Source organism: Triturus cristatus, chromosome 9 (assembly GCF_964204655.1).
Source record: "Triturus cristatus chromosome 9, aTriCri1.1, whole genome shotgun sequence".
In the NCBI taxonomy this organism is placed as follows: domain Eukaryota; kingdom Metazoa; phylum Chordata; class Amphibia; order Caudata; family Salamandridae; genus Triturus; species Triturus cristatus.
In genome coordinates, this window is record NC_140592.1 from 720069260 (window position 1) to 720081319 (window position 12060).

Sequence of the window (12060 nt, forward strand, 5' to 3'; positions counted from 1 at the left end):
TCCAAACTTATCATGGTTTACTAAAATGGCAAGATGTATTTAGCGGCATTGTGAAGTATTATCATAATCGGGACTACCTATCCCACAATGCTTGGTATTCACCATGGACTCACCTGATGAGAATCAACATTAAAATGGGTATTTATTGAGAGTCCCCTGAGATCATTGTGGTTTCTAATGCTGCTGCCCGTGAACAAGGATGTATGAATCTGAAACGCATTGGGCAATATTATCAAAAGGAACTGACACGCTGTCTGTTGGTGTGCTGCAGAGTTATTTGTTCTGGTGCGAGTGCGCTTCGTCTTTGGGCAACTTGTGGAACTTTTATATATATGTATGTGTATATATATACATACATATATAAACATATATATAATCTGTATATCTATATAAATACAAATATAAATGCATGCATACATATACATATATGCATGTTATGTACATGAAATTTTGAAAAACACCAATAAAAGCAAAGCTAAAAAGCCACCTAATTACAAACAGAATTGCTTTAACTTAAACGAGGGCGAGACCTATTGCATTTTCAATGCTTGTTTACTTTGGTTCCATCAAGAAGGCATTCAGATGTGACACAAGTGCCATAAATTCTGAATGGTATCACTCTAGTTCCTCATTAGATCACTGTAGTAAAGCTACTGCTCACCAGGGAAGTCTGCTGCTGGTATTCAAAGTGCATGTTTCAGTCTGCATGTCAGAACTTTTTAATGAAATAGAAGAGGATTTGAGAAGTCAAAATGTGCCCTAATTTTTCTTTCTGCAGCACTAATCATAATTTCTATGGCCAAATGAACCCCCTCATTTTGTTCCTTTGCAAATTAAATGTTTTAAGTGTTACCACTTTATTCCAATCAAGATGGCTTCAGGTGTGCCATACTTGTGTCATAAGTAAGACTGTTAGCGCTCTAGTTGTTCTTTAGAACACTCTGGGATTTCTGTCATTGGGCAATACTTGGGCTACATCCCGGTGATAATTGTGCTACGTTTGGGCTCTTTTGTCTCTGGTGGCCATCTTGGGAGACTTGTTATGAAGTTTCCTAATTTCCTCATTTACTACAGTCTCCTCAGTAGGCATACTGTCAGTTTTTTACTTTGATTCAATGAAGAAGGCATTCAGATGTGTCACACATTTGCCATGAATTCAGAATGTTAGCACTCTTGTTGCTCATTAGATCACTGTAGTAAAGCTACTGCTCACCAGGGAAGTCTGCTGCTGGTATTGAAAGTGAATGTTTCAGTCTGCATGTCAGAATTCTTTAATGAAATAGAAGAGGATTTGAGAAGTCTCTCAAAATGTGCCCTAATTTTTCTTTCTGCAGCACTAATCATACATTCTATGGCAAAATGAACCCCCTCATTTTGTTCTTTTTTAAATTAAATGTTTTAAGAGTTACCACTTTATTCCAATCAAGATGGCTTCAGGTGTGCCATGCGTTTATCATAAGTAGGAGTGTTAGCGCTCTAGTTGTTCTTTGGAACACTCTGGGAAGCTGCAGTAGAACACAAAGGAATCAACTGACAGCCTCTGCCCTTGTTGGATGTACATGTTTTACTGAGAATGTCAGACTTCATTCTCACATGACTAAGAAAGATAATGTGAATATACAGAAAATATGCTCTCAGTTTAGCTTATAAATCACCTTCCAAACCTCTGGGGAAAAGCATGTAAAAATAGTTTTCTCTCAAACATGTATTATGATATCCCAGCAGAAGGCTTTTTCACATGGTAAAATCACCTTAGAACATACCACAATTCCTAAAATGAGTATGGTACCATCAACAAATGATTTATAATGTAACTAAAGTCTTAAAACCTTCTATTAACTGCAATGCTTTTTAATGAGGTGCTATCATGCATATTGGTCCCAAGATGGCTGCCAACACTTCTTGGATGAAGTGCTGACAGCCAATCAGATCTCACGATGAGATTTGTGGTTAGGCTCCGCCCAGATATATATGTGATTTTACTTTTGATTTTCTCAGGAACTACTGAACGAATTTACACCATTTAAGCAAAAGGCACGACTGTGAACCAAGGTCTACCTTTCTGCCAAATTTGGTGTAATTACGTTCAGCAGTTCGGGCTGTAGCTGCGTCAACAGGTCCTATGGGAAATTGCATGGGGAAAAAGCGTTTTGGGAGTCCCCTTTTTTCTCAGCCCCCGCTTGATGAATCACCACGAAACTTTCAGGATAGGAGCGGACCGGAGCTGGCCAAAAGTTTTGAACATTTTGTGAAGATTCGTCAACCGGTGCCAGACTTATTGGGAATAGAATGTTGCGGATTTCCTATGGAAAATAGGTTCTAACTATAACTACCTACTGGCGACCGCCAGTAGGTAATATATATATATATATAAATACATACATATATGAATGGATATCCTCCTTGTTGCCCAACAACATAGCAGGAGGTATTTGGAGAGGTGGCATCCTGAGCATATAATGTTATCGGGTGCAGCCATCACCGTAATTACCTGTACACTCACCCAAAGCAAGAGTTTGAGGTATGTTCACTTAGTTAGTCATGTTTAGTTTTTTTGATAAGGGGCAAGAGATTGTCTTCAACCATACCTACCACTGCCCTGCTTATGCAAACAACTGGATATTTAAGGCCCTGGAGGACCCCCGCATGTCATATGCCTGTATACATGTTTTGGTAGTCCCCATGAAGAATAGGGAGAGTTTCACACCGCCCAATTTATCTTGTAGCAAGACAAATGAGGTAACTGGTCAATAATGGACATGGCAGCTCAGAACGATGCCTCAGGTGCGATAGAAGAAGGAGGATGTCATCGGCATGAAGTAACCTATTGATTTAGCTGTCACCCATTCACCTCTACCACTTACAACTCCCATTGGATGACAATAGAGAGTGGCTCAAGTCCAGTAAGAAGTGTAGAGGAGGCAACTCTGTTGGGTTCCCCAGAAGACCAAAATAAAGCACGACAGGAAACATCCACAGATGACCTTCGCCGAGGAGGAATCATAAAGACAAACCTTGCCTACAAAGCCTGTACCCAGCCCCTTGCTGGACAATTTCTGGAAGAGATAAGGCCATTCCACTCAGTTGAACGCCTTTTTGGTGTCCAAGGAGAGTGTCAATCAGCTGTCAACACCATTCCTCGTGTGCCAGAGCAGATATGCTAGCCTCTTAAGATGATTACATGAACATCCATCAGGGACAAAGACCACCTGGGATTTGTAGATGAACCTCAGAATCACCTTACTTAATCTAGTTCAGATTATTTTAGGCACAATTTTCAGGTCAACATTAATAGGCAAGATAGATCGGTAGCTGGCGTAGTCCAAAGGGTTCTTGTCCTCCTTCAGAAGGAGGGTAATGGGGGCTTTATTAGAGATCATCCCCAAGGAGCCATCACCGTAACCACCTGGTACATCTTTTTCAATAAAGGTATCCGTTGAAGCTTGCCAGTTTTATTAAATTCTCTGGAAGCTACCCTCTCAGGAGATTTGCAAGTAAGCAAGGCTGATATGGCCTCAGCCACTTTTTCTTCTGTCAAATCCCCTCGAAATACCCCCATTCCTCATTGTTAAGGATGTGCAGGTGCAAGGGCACAAGAAAGGTATCGGCTTGCTCTGTTGAAGACTGGAACTTAGAGGAGTAGAGGGGAGCGTAGAAGAATGCAAAGCAGTCAGTAATGGCAAGGAGGTTGGTTAGGACTGTCCAAGATGCGTCCTAAACAGCCGGTGTGGACAGTTGACATTTACACTGCCGCAGTTGGGCCACCAAGAGGCTGCTCACATTCTCACCATGGTCGTACCTTCACCACTGCAGCTTTACCAGTGCCTTTTCCACTGCTACCATAGAATATTTATTAAGGAGGGACTTGGAAACCTCAAGATCCCTCCGAAGCTGCAGCATGGTTGTCTGAGCATATTTACACCAGAAATCATTTACCTCCTGTTCCACATGTTGGATAGCAGTTTGAGGTTTACAGCAGAATCTTGCATCAGGCTACCCTGCAAAGTCACCTTCCTGGCAGGCCATATGATCCTGCATGACCCCACGGTTCCCTCATTATCTGCAAGATATGAACCAACGTGGGATCGGAGTTGGACCTTCTGCTTACGTTGTGTCTACTCAAAGGCTTTCATCTACCAGCAAGCTGATGGGGAGATACAGATTCCATATGTAGATCCAACCCTATTGGGCTGTGTTCCGAGAGGCCAGCAGCTAGGAAATTGCACCCTGAAGGTAGGAAATAGCCAATACACTGCTGAGTCCTATTCCGGCACAAAAATAAATTATATTCCTAGTCCGTCGGGTGGAGGAGGCACAAACCTCAACAAGAGCATGATCCTCTAAAATGTCACAAAGGAGTGCCCACTCATATTGGTTATGGCAGTTGGGATGGACAAAGCCATCTAAGACAGGATCAGGGGTAGATTCTAATCCCCTCCCAAGATCAGAGGTGTGCACCCAAAGGCCGCAATCACTCTGGGCAGTTGGGCCAGGAAGTGAGCCCTGTCTAAGTTCAGGACAGAGATGGATAACAGAATCACTGACTTGCCCATCACTCGCACCTTTGCAAAAACCCATCTCCTCTTCTCATCAGATGAGGTCTGGAGAACCCAACAATGACATTTCCATTCTATAAGTATGACTACTCTGCATTTCTTGGAGGCAACAGTGGTTGGGGTTAGGCCCCCATTCTTATTCACCCTCCTACTGCTTCTCACCACCATGCCCACGCACTCCCATTTAGGTTTAAGAGACTCAGTCAGAGAGAGGTGTGTTTCTTGAAGATTTCTTTATTTCTGCATACTTTGTGTGAAGATAGTGGAAAACCGTTTTTGCTTCACATAATGCAACATACCACTGACATTCCAAGACACAATTGACAAGGGCTTGGCCATATTGAGAAGCGAGCCATATGCAACAGCAGCAAGGGCAGGGAGCCCTCCTGGATTGGGAGGATTAGAGGAAATGGTAGAAAGTAGGGGTGCAAGGACTGCCAGTACCTGTGAAGGGTGCTTTCCCCAGACTTCCTTCTTACCGAGGCAATAGGAATGGAGGAATTTTGAATCAGGGAGCCATTCTTGAGAGTAGGTTTCTTTGTTTATGTATTTATTGATTTTGTTCCAAATGTAGAGTGGTCCTTTGCCATGTATCGCTTTGTGTGTGATACAAAGCAGTTTGAAGGTGTATCCTATGGCAACTGGTAACCAGTATAGAGCCCTTAAGCCGGGTCTGGTGGCTTAAAGCAGCCACTGCAGGGGCCTGTGTTCGACCTCATGGTCACAGGTTCAAATCCCGGCAGGTCCACTCAGCCTTTCATCCATCTGAGGTCGATAAAATGAGAACCATTGAGTTGGGTAACAATAAACATCTGTTCTTCAGCGCCAGGACACCTACGGGTAATCGTGCGCTTTACAAATACACCTGTTATGTTATCTTTAAGGCTGGGGAGATGTGTGCTGGTCACTTTGCATGTAGGAGTCTAGTGGCACCGTTCTCAATTGTCTGTTCTTCTTATAGTTGACAAAGTTGAGCCGTGAGACAGACCATTAGAGAGATGGTAGCTTGTACCTTGAGGGGGAATTCTAGGTGCAGAGAGGTATGTTGCAGTGTTTTCATTGTAAGAAAGTTTGATTTTACTACACACTTGTGCATTCAGTAGCACCTTGGCATCCATGGTAATTCCATGGTTTCTTACTAGCTTAGATATTTTTGGTGGTGGTCCTAGATCATCAGGCCAGGCGCAGAGAGGGTCATATGATTACCAGTCACACCAGGTGAGTATTTTGGTTTTGGAGGCATTCAATTTGAAGTGGTTCTTTGTCATCCATTGGTCAATGGCTTTGAGACAGCTGAAGATTGTTGATGTTTCAATGTCCTTTGGGCCTTCCAATTTCAGAGGTATCAGTGTGTCATCTGTGTAGGTATAGGAGGCGAAGTCTAAACCATTGATCAGATCTGTTAATGATTTCATGTAGATTTTAAAAAGCATGGGTGACATGATTAAGCCTTGAGGGGCTCTTTCTTTAATGCTAAATGGTGTAGAAGAGAATGGAGGAATATGTTATGGAGTTCTTCAAGTGGGACAGAACTGTGCACAGGTAGTTTGATCAACCAACCCATTTAAATATATTTTCTTGGATGTTTTGAGCATTTAAAATGTGGAGTACAACTTATGCAGATTTATTTTATCCGGTAGCATCACAGCGACTGTTTTTTCAAATATTCTGATGGAATATTTTCTCTATACTGGGAATTTGCTAATAGCTTTCAGTATACAAAATCTGGAGTATATAGATGAATCCATAACTGGCAGGTGAGTTAATAACATAGTAATATGCATGTCAAGTCAAAGTTTTCATATAGATCACAACATGCAATCAAACCAGAAGTCTAAGTCAAAAGGTAACTATGATTATTAGGGCAAGAATTCATTGTCGAAATCTATGTGTAGGGTACAAGTGCAGGCTCAAATGGCAGCATGTTTCACTCCACCTTTGCTTCAAAGGCTGAGACAAGTACAGTCAAGTAATAATGATTATTATGAAATATTAAGATACAATTAGTAAATGCAGCAAAATGGTTAATCAACTATTAAAGAAAAGTTTTTTACTTGTATCACGAGTAGGATGATGAACAACTGACCTCTGGAGGATAATTTCAACAAAGTGTTTCTCCTTCACAGTGGAATCTGGTGTGTGAGAAGCACCCACTGAAGCAGCTAGCCCTGTCAATATACATGACAGGCGTGCTTGTGGGAGGTGCCGTGCTGGGACTTCTTTCAGACAGGTGAGTTCTCGTAGACCTCTTTTTGAATTAATGCTCTTTCTTGTATGTAATGTTTCTCTGATGCAGCATGTGCTTAAGCTTAGACAACAACATAGAGACAGATGGAAATGCTTGAAATAATCTGAGCAACATGTAGTTACTTTAGTTACATTTCATAGCATTGTTGTTTTGTTAGTATGTGTTCATGATTATGTGTTCCCTGCAAGTCGACCGATCATGTGATAATCCCTGTTTACCCCAACCCAAAAGGAAGGGTCAGCACATATTGATCAGCAACATACACCATACTGAGAATTAATCATTTTATACTGATCAGCAAATAGTGTATTCAAAGAAATCAGGGCCCAAGCTCAGCTGAACCTGAAGAAGGAAGCAGGGCTCAGTGGGTCCCCTTTTGTGCTCACAGCCTCAGTCCTTCGCAGAGATAACAGGTACCATAGGAAGCAGAAGACTGCAAGGTGCCTCCAAGCTTCAGTGCGGGGACAACAGATATCGTTAAGCCAGGGGCGTAACACAGGCCGCCGCAGCCCCGCGCTGCGGGGGCCCCCAAGCTCCAGGAGGCCCCGTCAGCACAGCACTCTGGCCAGAGAGCTCCTTATTGAGCCCAGAGGGGGCCCCGCCACGTACCTTGCAGGGAGGCCCCCTCACATTTCATTACACCAGTGCGTTAAGCCTCCAGACTGACCTTTCCATCCGAGAAATGGTGCCTCCTAACAACTGTACGTTTTTTTCCCTTTCAGTGCACATATTTCACTTCTGGATATTACTCAAAGCTGGGTTCAAAACATACATTTTGAATTTTACAATTGAACTGCACTTAGTGCTATTCTATAAACTGTGACAGCATAGGGACAGTGGCAGCATAAAAATGGAGGGAGCAGGGCCATACACATGCAGAACAGTGGGGCTAAGGAATGGAGGAGAGTGGCAGAACAACGGACAAGAGAATTCAGGCTGGAGGGGGCAGAGTCATGCAGATGGAAGACAGAGGGCAGCATGAATGGTAACTGGGTAGAAAACTGACAACCAAGGGCAGGAGGAAGGAGGCAGGGGCATGCAGACAAAGAACGGAAGGCAGGTGGAATGAGGCAGTGGCAACAATCTGACCACAGTGGGAAGGATGCAGTGGGATGGCCACTTTTTGGGATCGGGTTTGGCCAACCTCTGGCTGCAGCAGGGGTGTTGGCTGAAAATGATTAAAAAAACTGAAATTCACTGAAACAACAAAGGTTACAGAGATGCTATAGTTAGGTATGGTAATATCATCTTCCCTTACATTAAAATCCCCAGAAATGCATTGAAAAAAAACAATGGCTAATATGACATTATAGTTAAGTATAGTAAATGACTTTAGCTTACATGCCTAAAAATTAATTCAAACCCAAAGTTTAATGTAAGGCTATCTAATAACACTGAAAATCACCTGTTATAGCTTAGTGAAGCTACTATAACTTGCACCCCAGACATGCACTCCTTATAACTTCACTTAAGACATGTTAAATGCCATCATTGAAGGCATTACTGATGATAAATCAAATGTTTTTCTCCTGTCCACTATGGTCCATTGTACTTCCTCTTCCCTCCAGCCTGACCTGTGTGGTATGTTATGTTACCACCGCCTTTCTCTTCTACCCCACATGGTAATCTTGCTTTTCTGTCTCTGCTCCTTCCCCATGCCCTCGATTGGCAGAGTCCGTACCCATGTCCCCTCCTTTCCTGGTACATTTTACTATCACCTCTCTTACCTGCCCTTTGTTGCTGCCCTTGCCCCCTGTTTTCTGTGTGTGTGCCCCTACCCCCTCCCTCCTCGGTCTCTTGTGCTGACACTGTCCGTCTTGCCGCTGCCCTCTGTTGCTGCCACTGCCCCCTCGACTCGGTCGCCTCTTTCTAATAAACAACAAGAGTGCTAAAATTCTGTCTTTATGAAACAAGCGTGTCACACTTTTGTCATAAATATAGAATGTTAGCATTCTAGTTGATCATCAGAACACCATAGTAATCTTGCAGTTGATAAAAAGGGAGTTAAGTGGTAGTCTGCTGCTGTTGAAAGTACATGTTTAAGTCTGCATGTCTGAATGTTGTACTGAAATAGATAAGGAAGATATTTGAGATTTCATACAAAATATGTCCTAATTTTGCTTTCTACAGCAGTAATCATAATTTCCATGACAAATTAACCCCCTGATTTTGTTAATTTCTAAAGGAAATGTTTTAATGTTTACAGCTTCAATTCAATCAAAATGGCATTAGATGTCACATACGTTTGTCATAAATAGGATTGTTACTACTCTACTTATTTATTAAAACACTGTGGGACACTGCAGTGGAACATTAGGGAATCAACTGGCATGCTGTTGCTGTTGGAAGTGCACAGTATGTCCGACTTGATTCTTACATGGCTGAGGAAGATAGTGTGAATTTACATACAATATGGTCTGATTTAAGCTTCAGAGGGGACCTTCCTTATCCTCTATGAGAAACTCGTAAGAGAAAACTGTTTTCTCTCAAACATGGTAAATCAAATTCCAGAGGACGATCAGCATTTTACACAGGGTAAAAATTACTTTAGAATATATCACAATTCCTAAACTTAGTATTGTACTACCAACAAATGATTTATATTCTGAATAAAACCTGTTATACCTCATTATAAATGCTCTTTTTTGAGATCCTCATAAATTGGCTTTGACTACAATGCATTTTAATGAGGACCATGTCCCAAAGTTCTGTAATGCATGCCACAACATGTCCATGTTGTGGCCAGTCAATAGTAAATTTAGTGTAATTCTGTTCAGCCATATTTTTCTATATCGCTGTCTAAATTTCCTATTTGAAATTGCATGGGTAAAATAGGTTTTATATGTAGAGAGAGATATATTTAATTACCCAGTAGCGGGTAGTATAGTTAGGACCATGGTTCCATAGGAAAATAATTTTTTGTTTGCAAATACCTTTGGGCCTGATTTAAATTTCAGTAGATGGATTACTCCGTCACAGTGGTGACTGTTTTCCCATCCGCTGAAATATAAATCTTATATGATATTATGGGATTTATATTTCAGCGGATGGAATATCCATCACCATTGTGACTGAGTAACCTGTCCGCCGAAATCTCAATCAGGCCCTTTGTCACCATTTCACAAATCTTCACAAAACCTTTCAAAAAAAGATTATCAACCTCAGCTCCTTACTGGAAAGGTATGGGGTGGTCCATCAAGCAGCGGCTGAGGAAAAGTGGGGGATGTCCCAAACAAGTTTTCTTCAAACAGTTTTCCATATCAGAATTAGGCACAGCCACAGCCACAGCCAAAACAGCTGAACGGAATTACACCAAATTTGGCAGAAAGTTAGGTTTTTGTTCAAAAACCATACTTGCAGTGATTTGCTGTTAATCTATTCAATAGTTTTTGAGAAATGACAGTTTAAAATGTATGTATATGTCATGTTGCAAAGGATCCACAGAGCAATCAGATCTAGAGATAATATCTGATTGGCTACCACCACATCAACAAAGATGTGATGTCAGCCATTTTAGGACTCGGGAACTCAGTCCCCTGTCCGGAAAATAAGTAATAAAAAATATACAGTGGGGCCAAGGTAGGGATACTCTGCCACCTTGGTCCATGAAGGTAGATCCCTGTGGGGCCCTTACTCTGGGCCACAAAATGTTTTTTTTATGGGATCACAGATCCACAAAGAATCTGTGATCCCCTAAAAACAATGGGAGTGGTCCTTCCCCTTAAGGTAGTAATCCCCCAGGAGGGCCAGGGGGGTTGATTAAATATTAATTTTTGGGGGGCAGGGCATGTTGCCCTCCAGAGCCTTGGAAAGGCCATGGGGACCAAAATCCCTTAGGCCATGATTTATTTTTGGGGAAGCAGGTGTGCTACCCCTTCCATGAGCCTTGGTCAGGCCCCAGGAGCCACAAACCCTGAGGCATATTCAAAATTATTAGCGAGGGATGTGAGGCCCCATTTCCCATGCCTTGGTAGGACACCGGGGATACCGGTTCCTGGGGCTGTATTCATTTTTTGTTTTTCTTTTGGTATCCCTCTCCTATTTCAGCCCTGGGGCTCGATGAATGGCTCCTGCCTCTGGAGGGAGCGAACATGTTTTTTCCCTGCCTATGAGTATTGCAAGGAAAATATTTTTGCCCTCTCTGAAGGAGTTGCAATTTGAACATACATGTTGCTTGCTCTGGCCAGCAAACAATGGGTGCTGTCTGGAGAGATGGAGGAACTGCAGGGGCCCTGAAGCTTTTCCTGTGCCCGCTTCGCCAAAAAAGCTGTGCTGGGACCAGGATACCTATAGAAATTATTAAAGAAATATTTAATAGAGGATAAAGAATAATAAATGAGTGGCCAGAGTCACTCTTTCATTATTCTCTGTTCCGCAAAGAAGCACCCAATAATAACCTTAGTGGGCTACTTAAAATATAGTTTCATACCTGGTAGTGCCCTTATCTGGGCAAGGGTACCACCAGCATTTTTGTAAGTGTTGTGGGAGCTGCAGGGAGTACAGCAGTCCCATGAAATACTGAAAAAACAACCCAGTTTTTCCTGGGGTCCATATAACATGAGCACAAGTTTATTATTGTTTGAGCATTCTCAAGCTGGAGCTTTTGCTCTTTAGCTTGGGAATGAAGGTACTTCTTGTGGTTGTTCTTACTGCTGAAAGAGTCACACACTTGTTTAATAGTGTTTTGATTATAAATGCTTTATGTAAATGTTTATTGACAGACATTGCAATGACTTCTTGACAAAACCAATAGGCCTATCTTTTATATATTGATAATAAGAAATTTACTGAAAAAAGGTTAAAGTGACAGTTATAGTTAGGTAATAAAAAAACTTAAAAAATCACTGGGAAATGGGGTGGGGGGTTTGTTGGGGAAGGGTTGTTGTTGGTTTCAGGTCGCACGTCCACTACAGGTCCAATGCAGGTTGTACACACGCCCCGAGGCTCCATTATACTGAGGGACAGTGATACAATCCCCCATGGCTGACATGTCTGGTGGGGGGCTGGGGACGCAGGGAGGTCTCTGTAACCTGAGCTGGAACGTGCGAGGGGTCTTGGGTAAGGTAAAGCGGGGGGCCATACTCTGTCATGCGAAGCGGCGAAGGCAGATATTCTGCTTTTGCAAGAGACTCATCTCCTGGGCACAAAGGCCCTCTGCTTGCAGCGGTATGGGTTCCAACAGGTCTTTCATGCAGGCTTTGTGGGAGGGTCTTGTGGTGTGACTATCCTAATACTTTGCAGGGTCACTTACACACA

At 42.5% G+C, this 12060-nt stretch overlaps 1 pseudogene across 1 annotated transcript in view; it reads left to right on the forward strand.

Moving 5' to 3' along the window:
- The window catches only part of LOC146798600 (solute carrier family 22 member 6-A-like), a 540325-nt pseudogene that overhangs the window by 59044 nt on the left and 469221 nt on the right, over window positions 1–12060 (forward strand). Inside the window, exon 2 of the transcript XR_014969190.1 lies at window positions 6683–6786. The product of XR_014969190.1 is annotated as a solute carrier family 22 member 6-A-like (transcript). The remainder of the gene's footprint in view (window positions 1–6682; window positions 6787–12060) is intronic.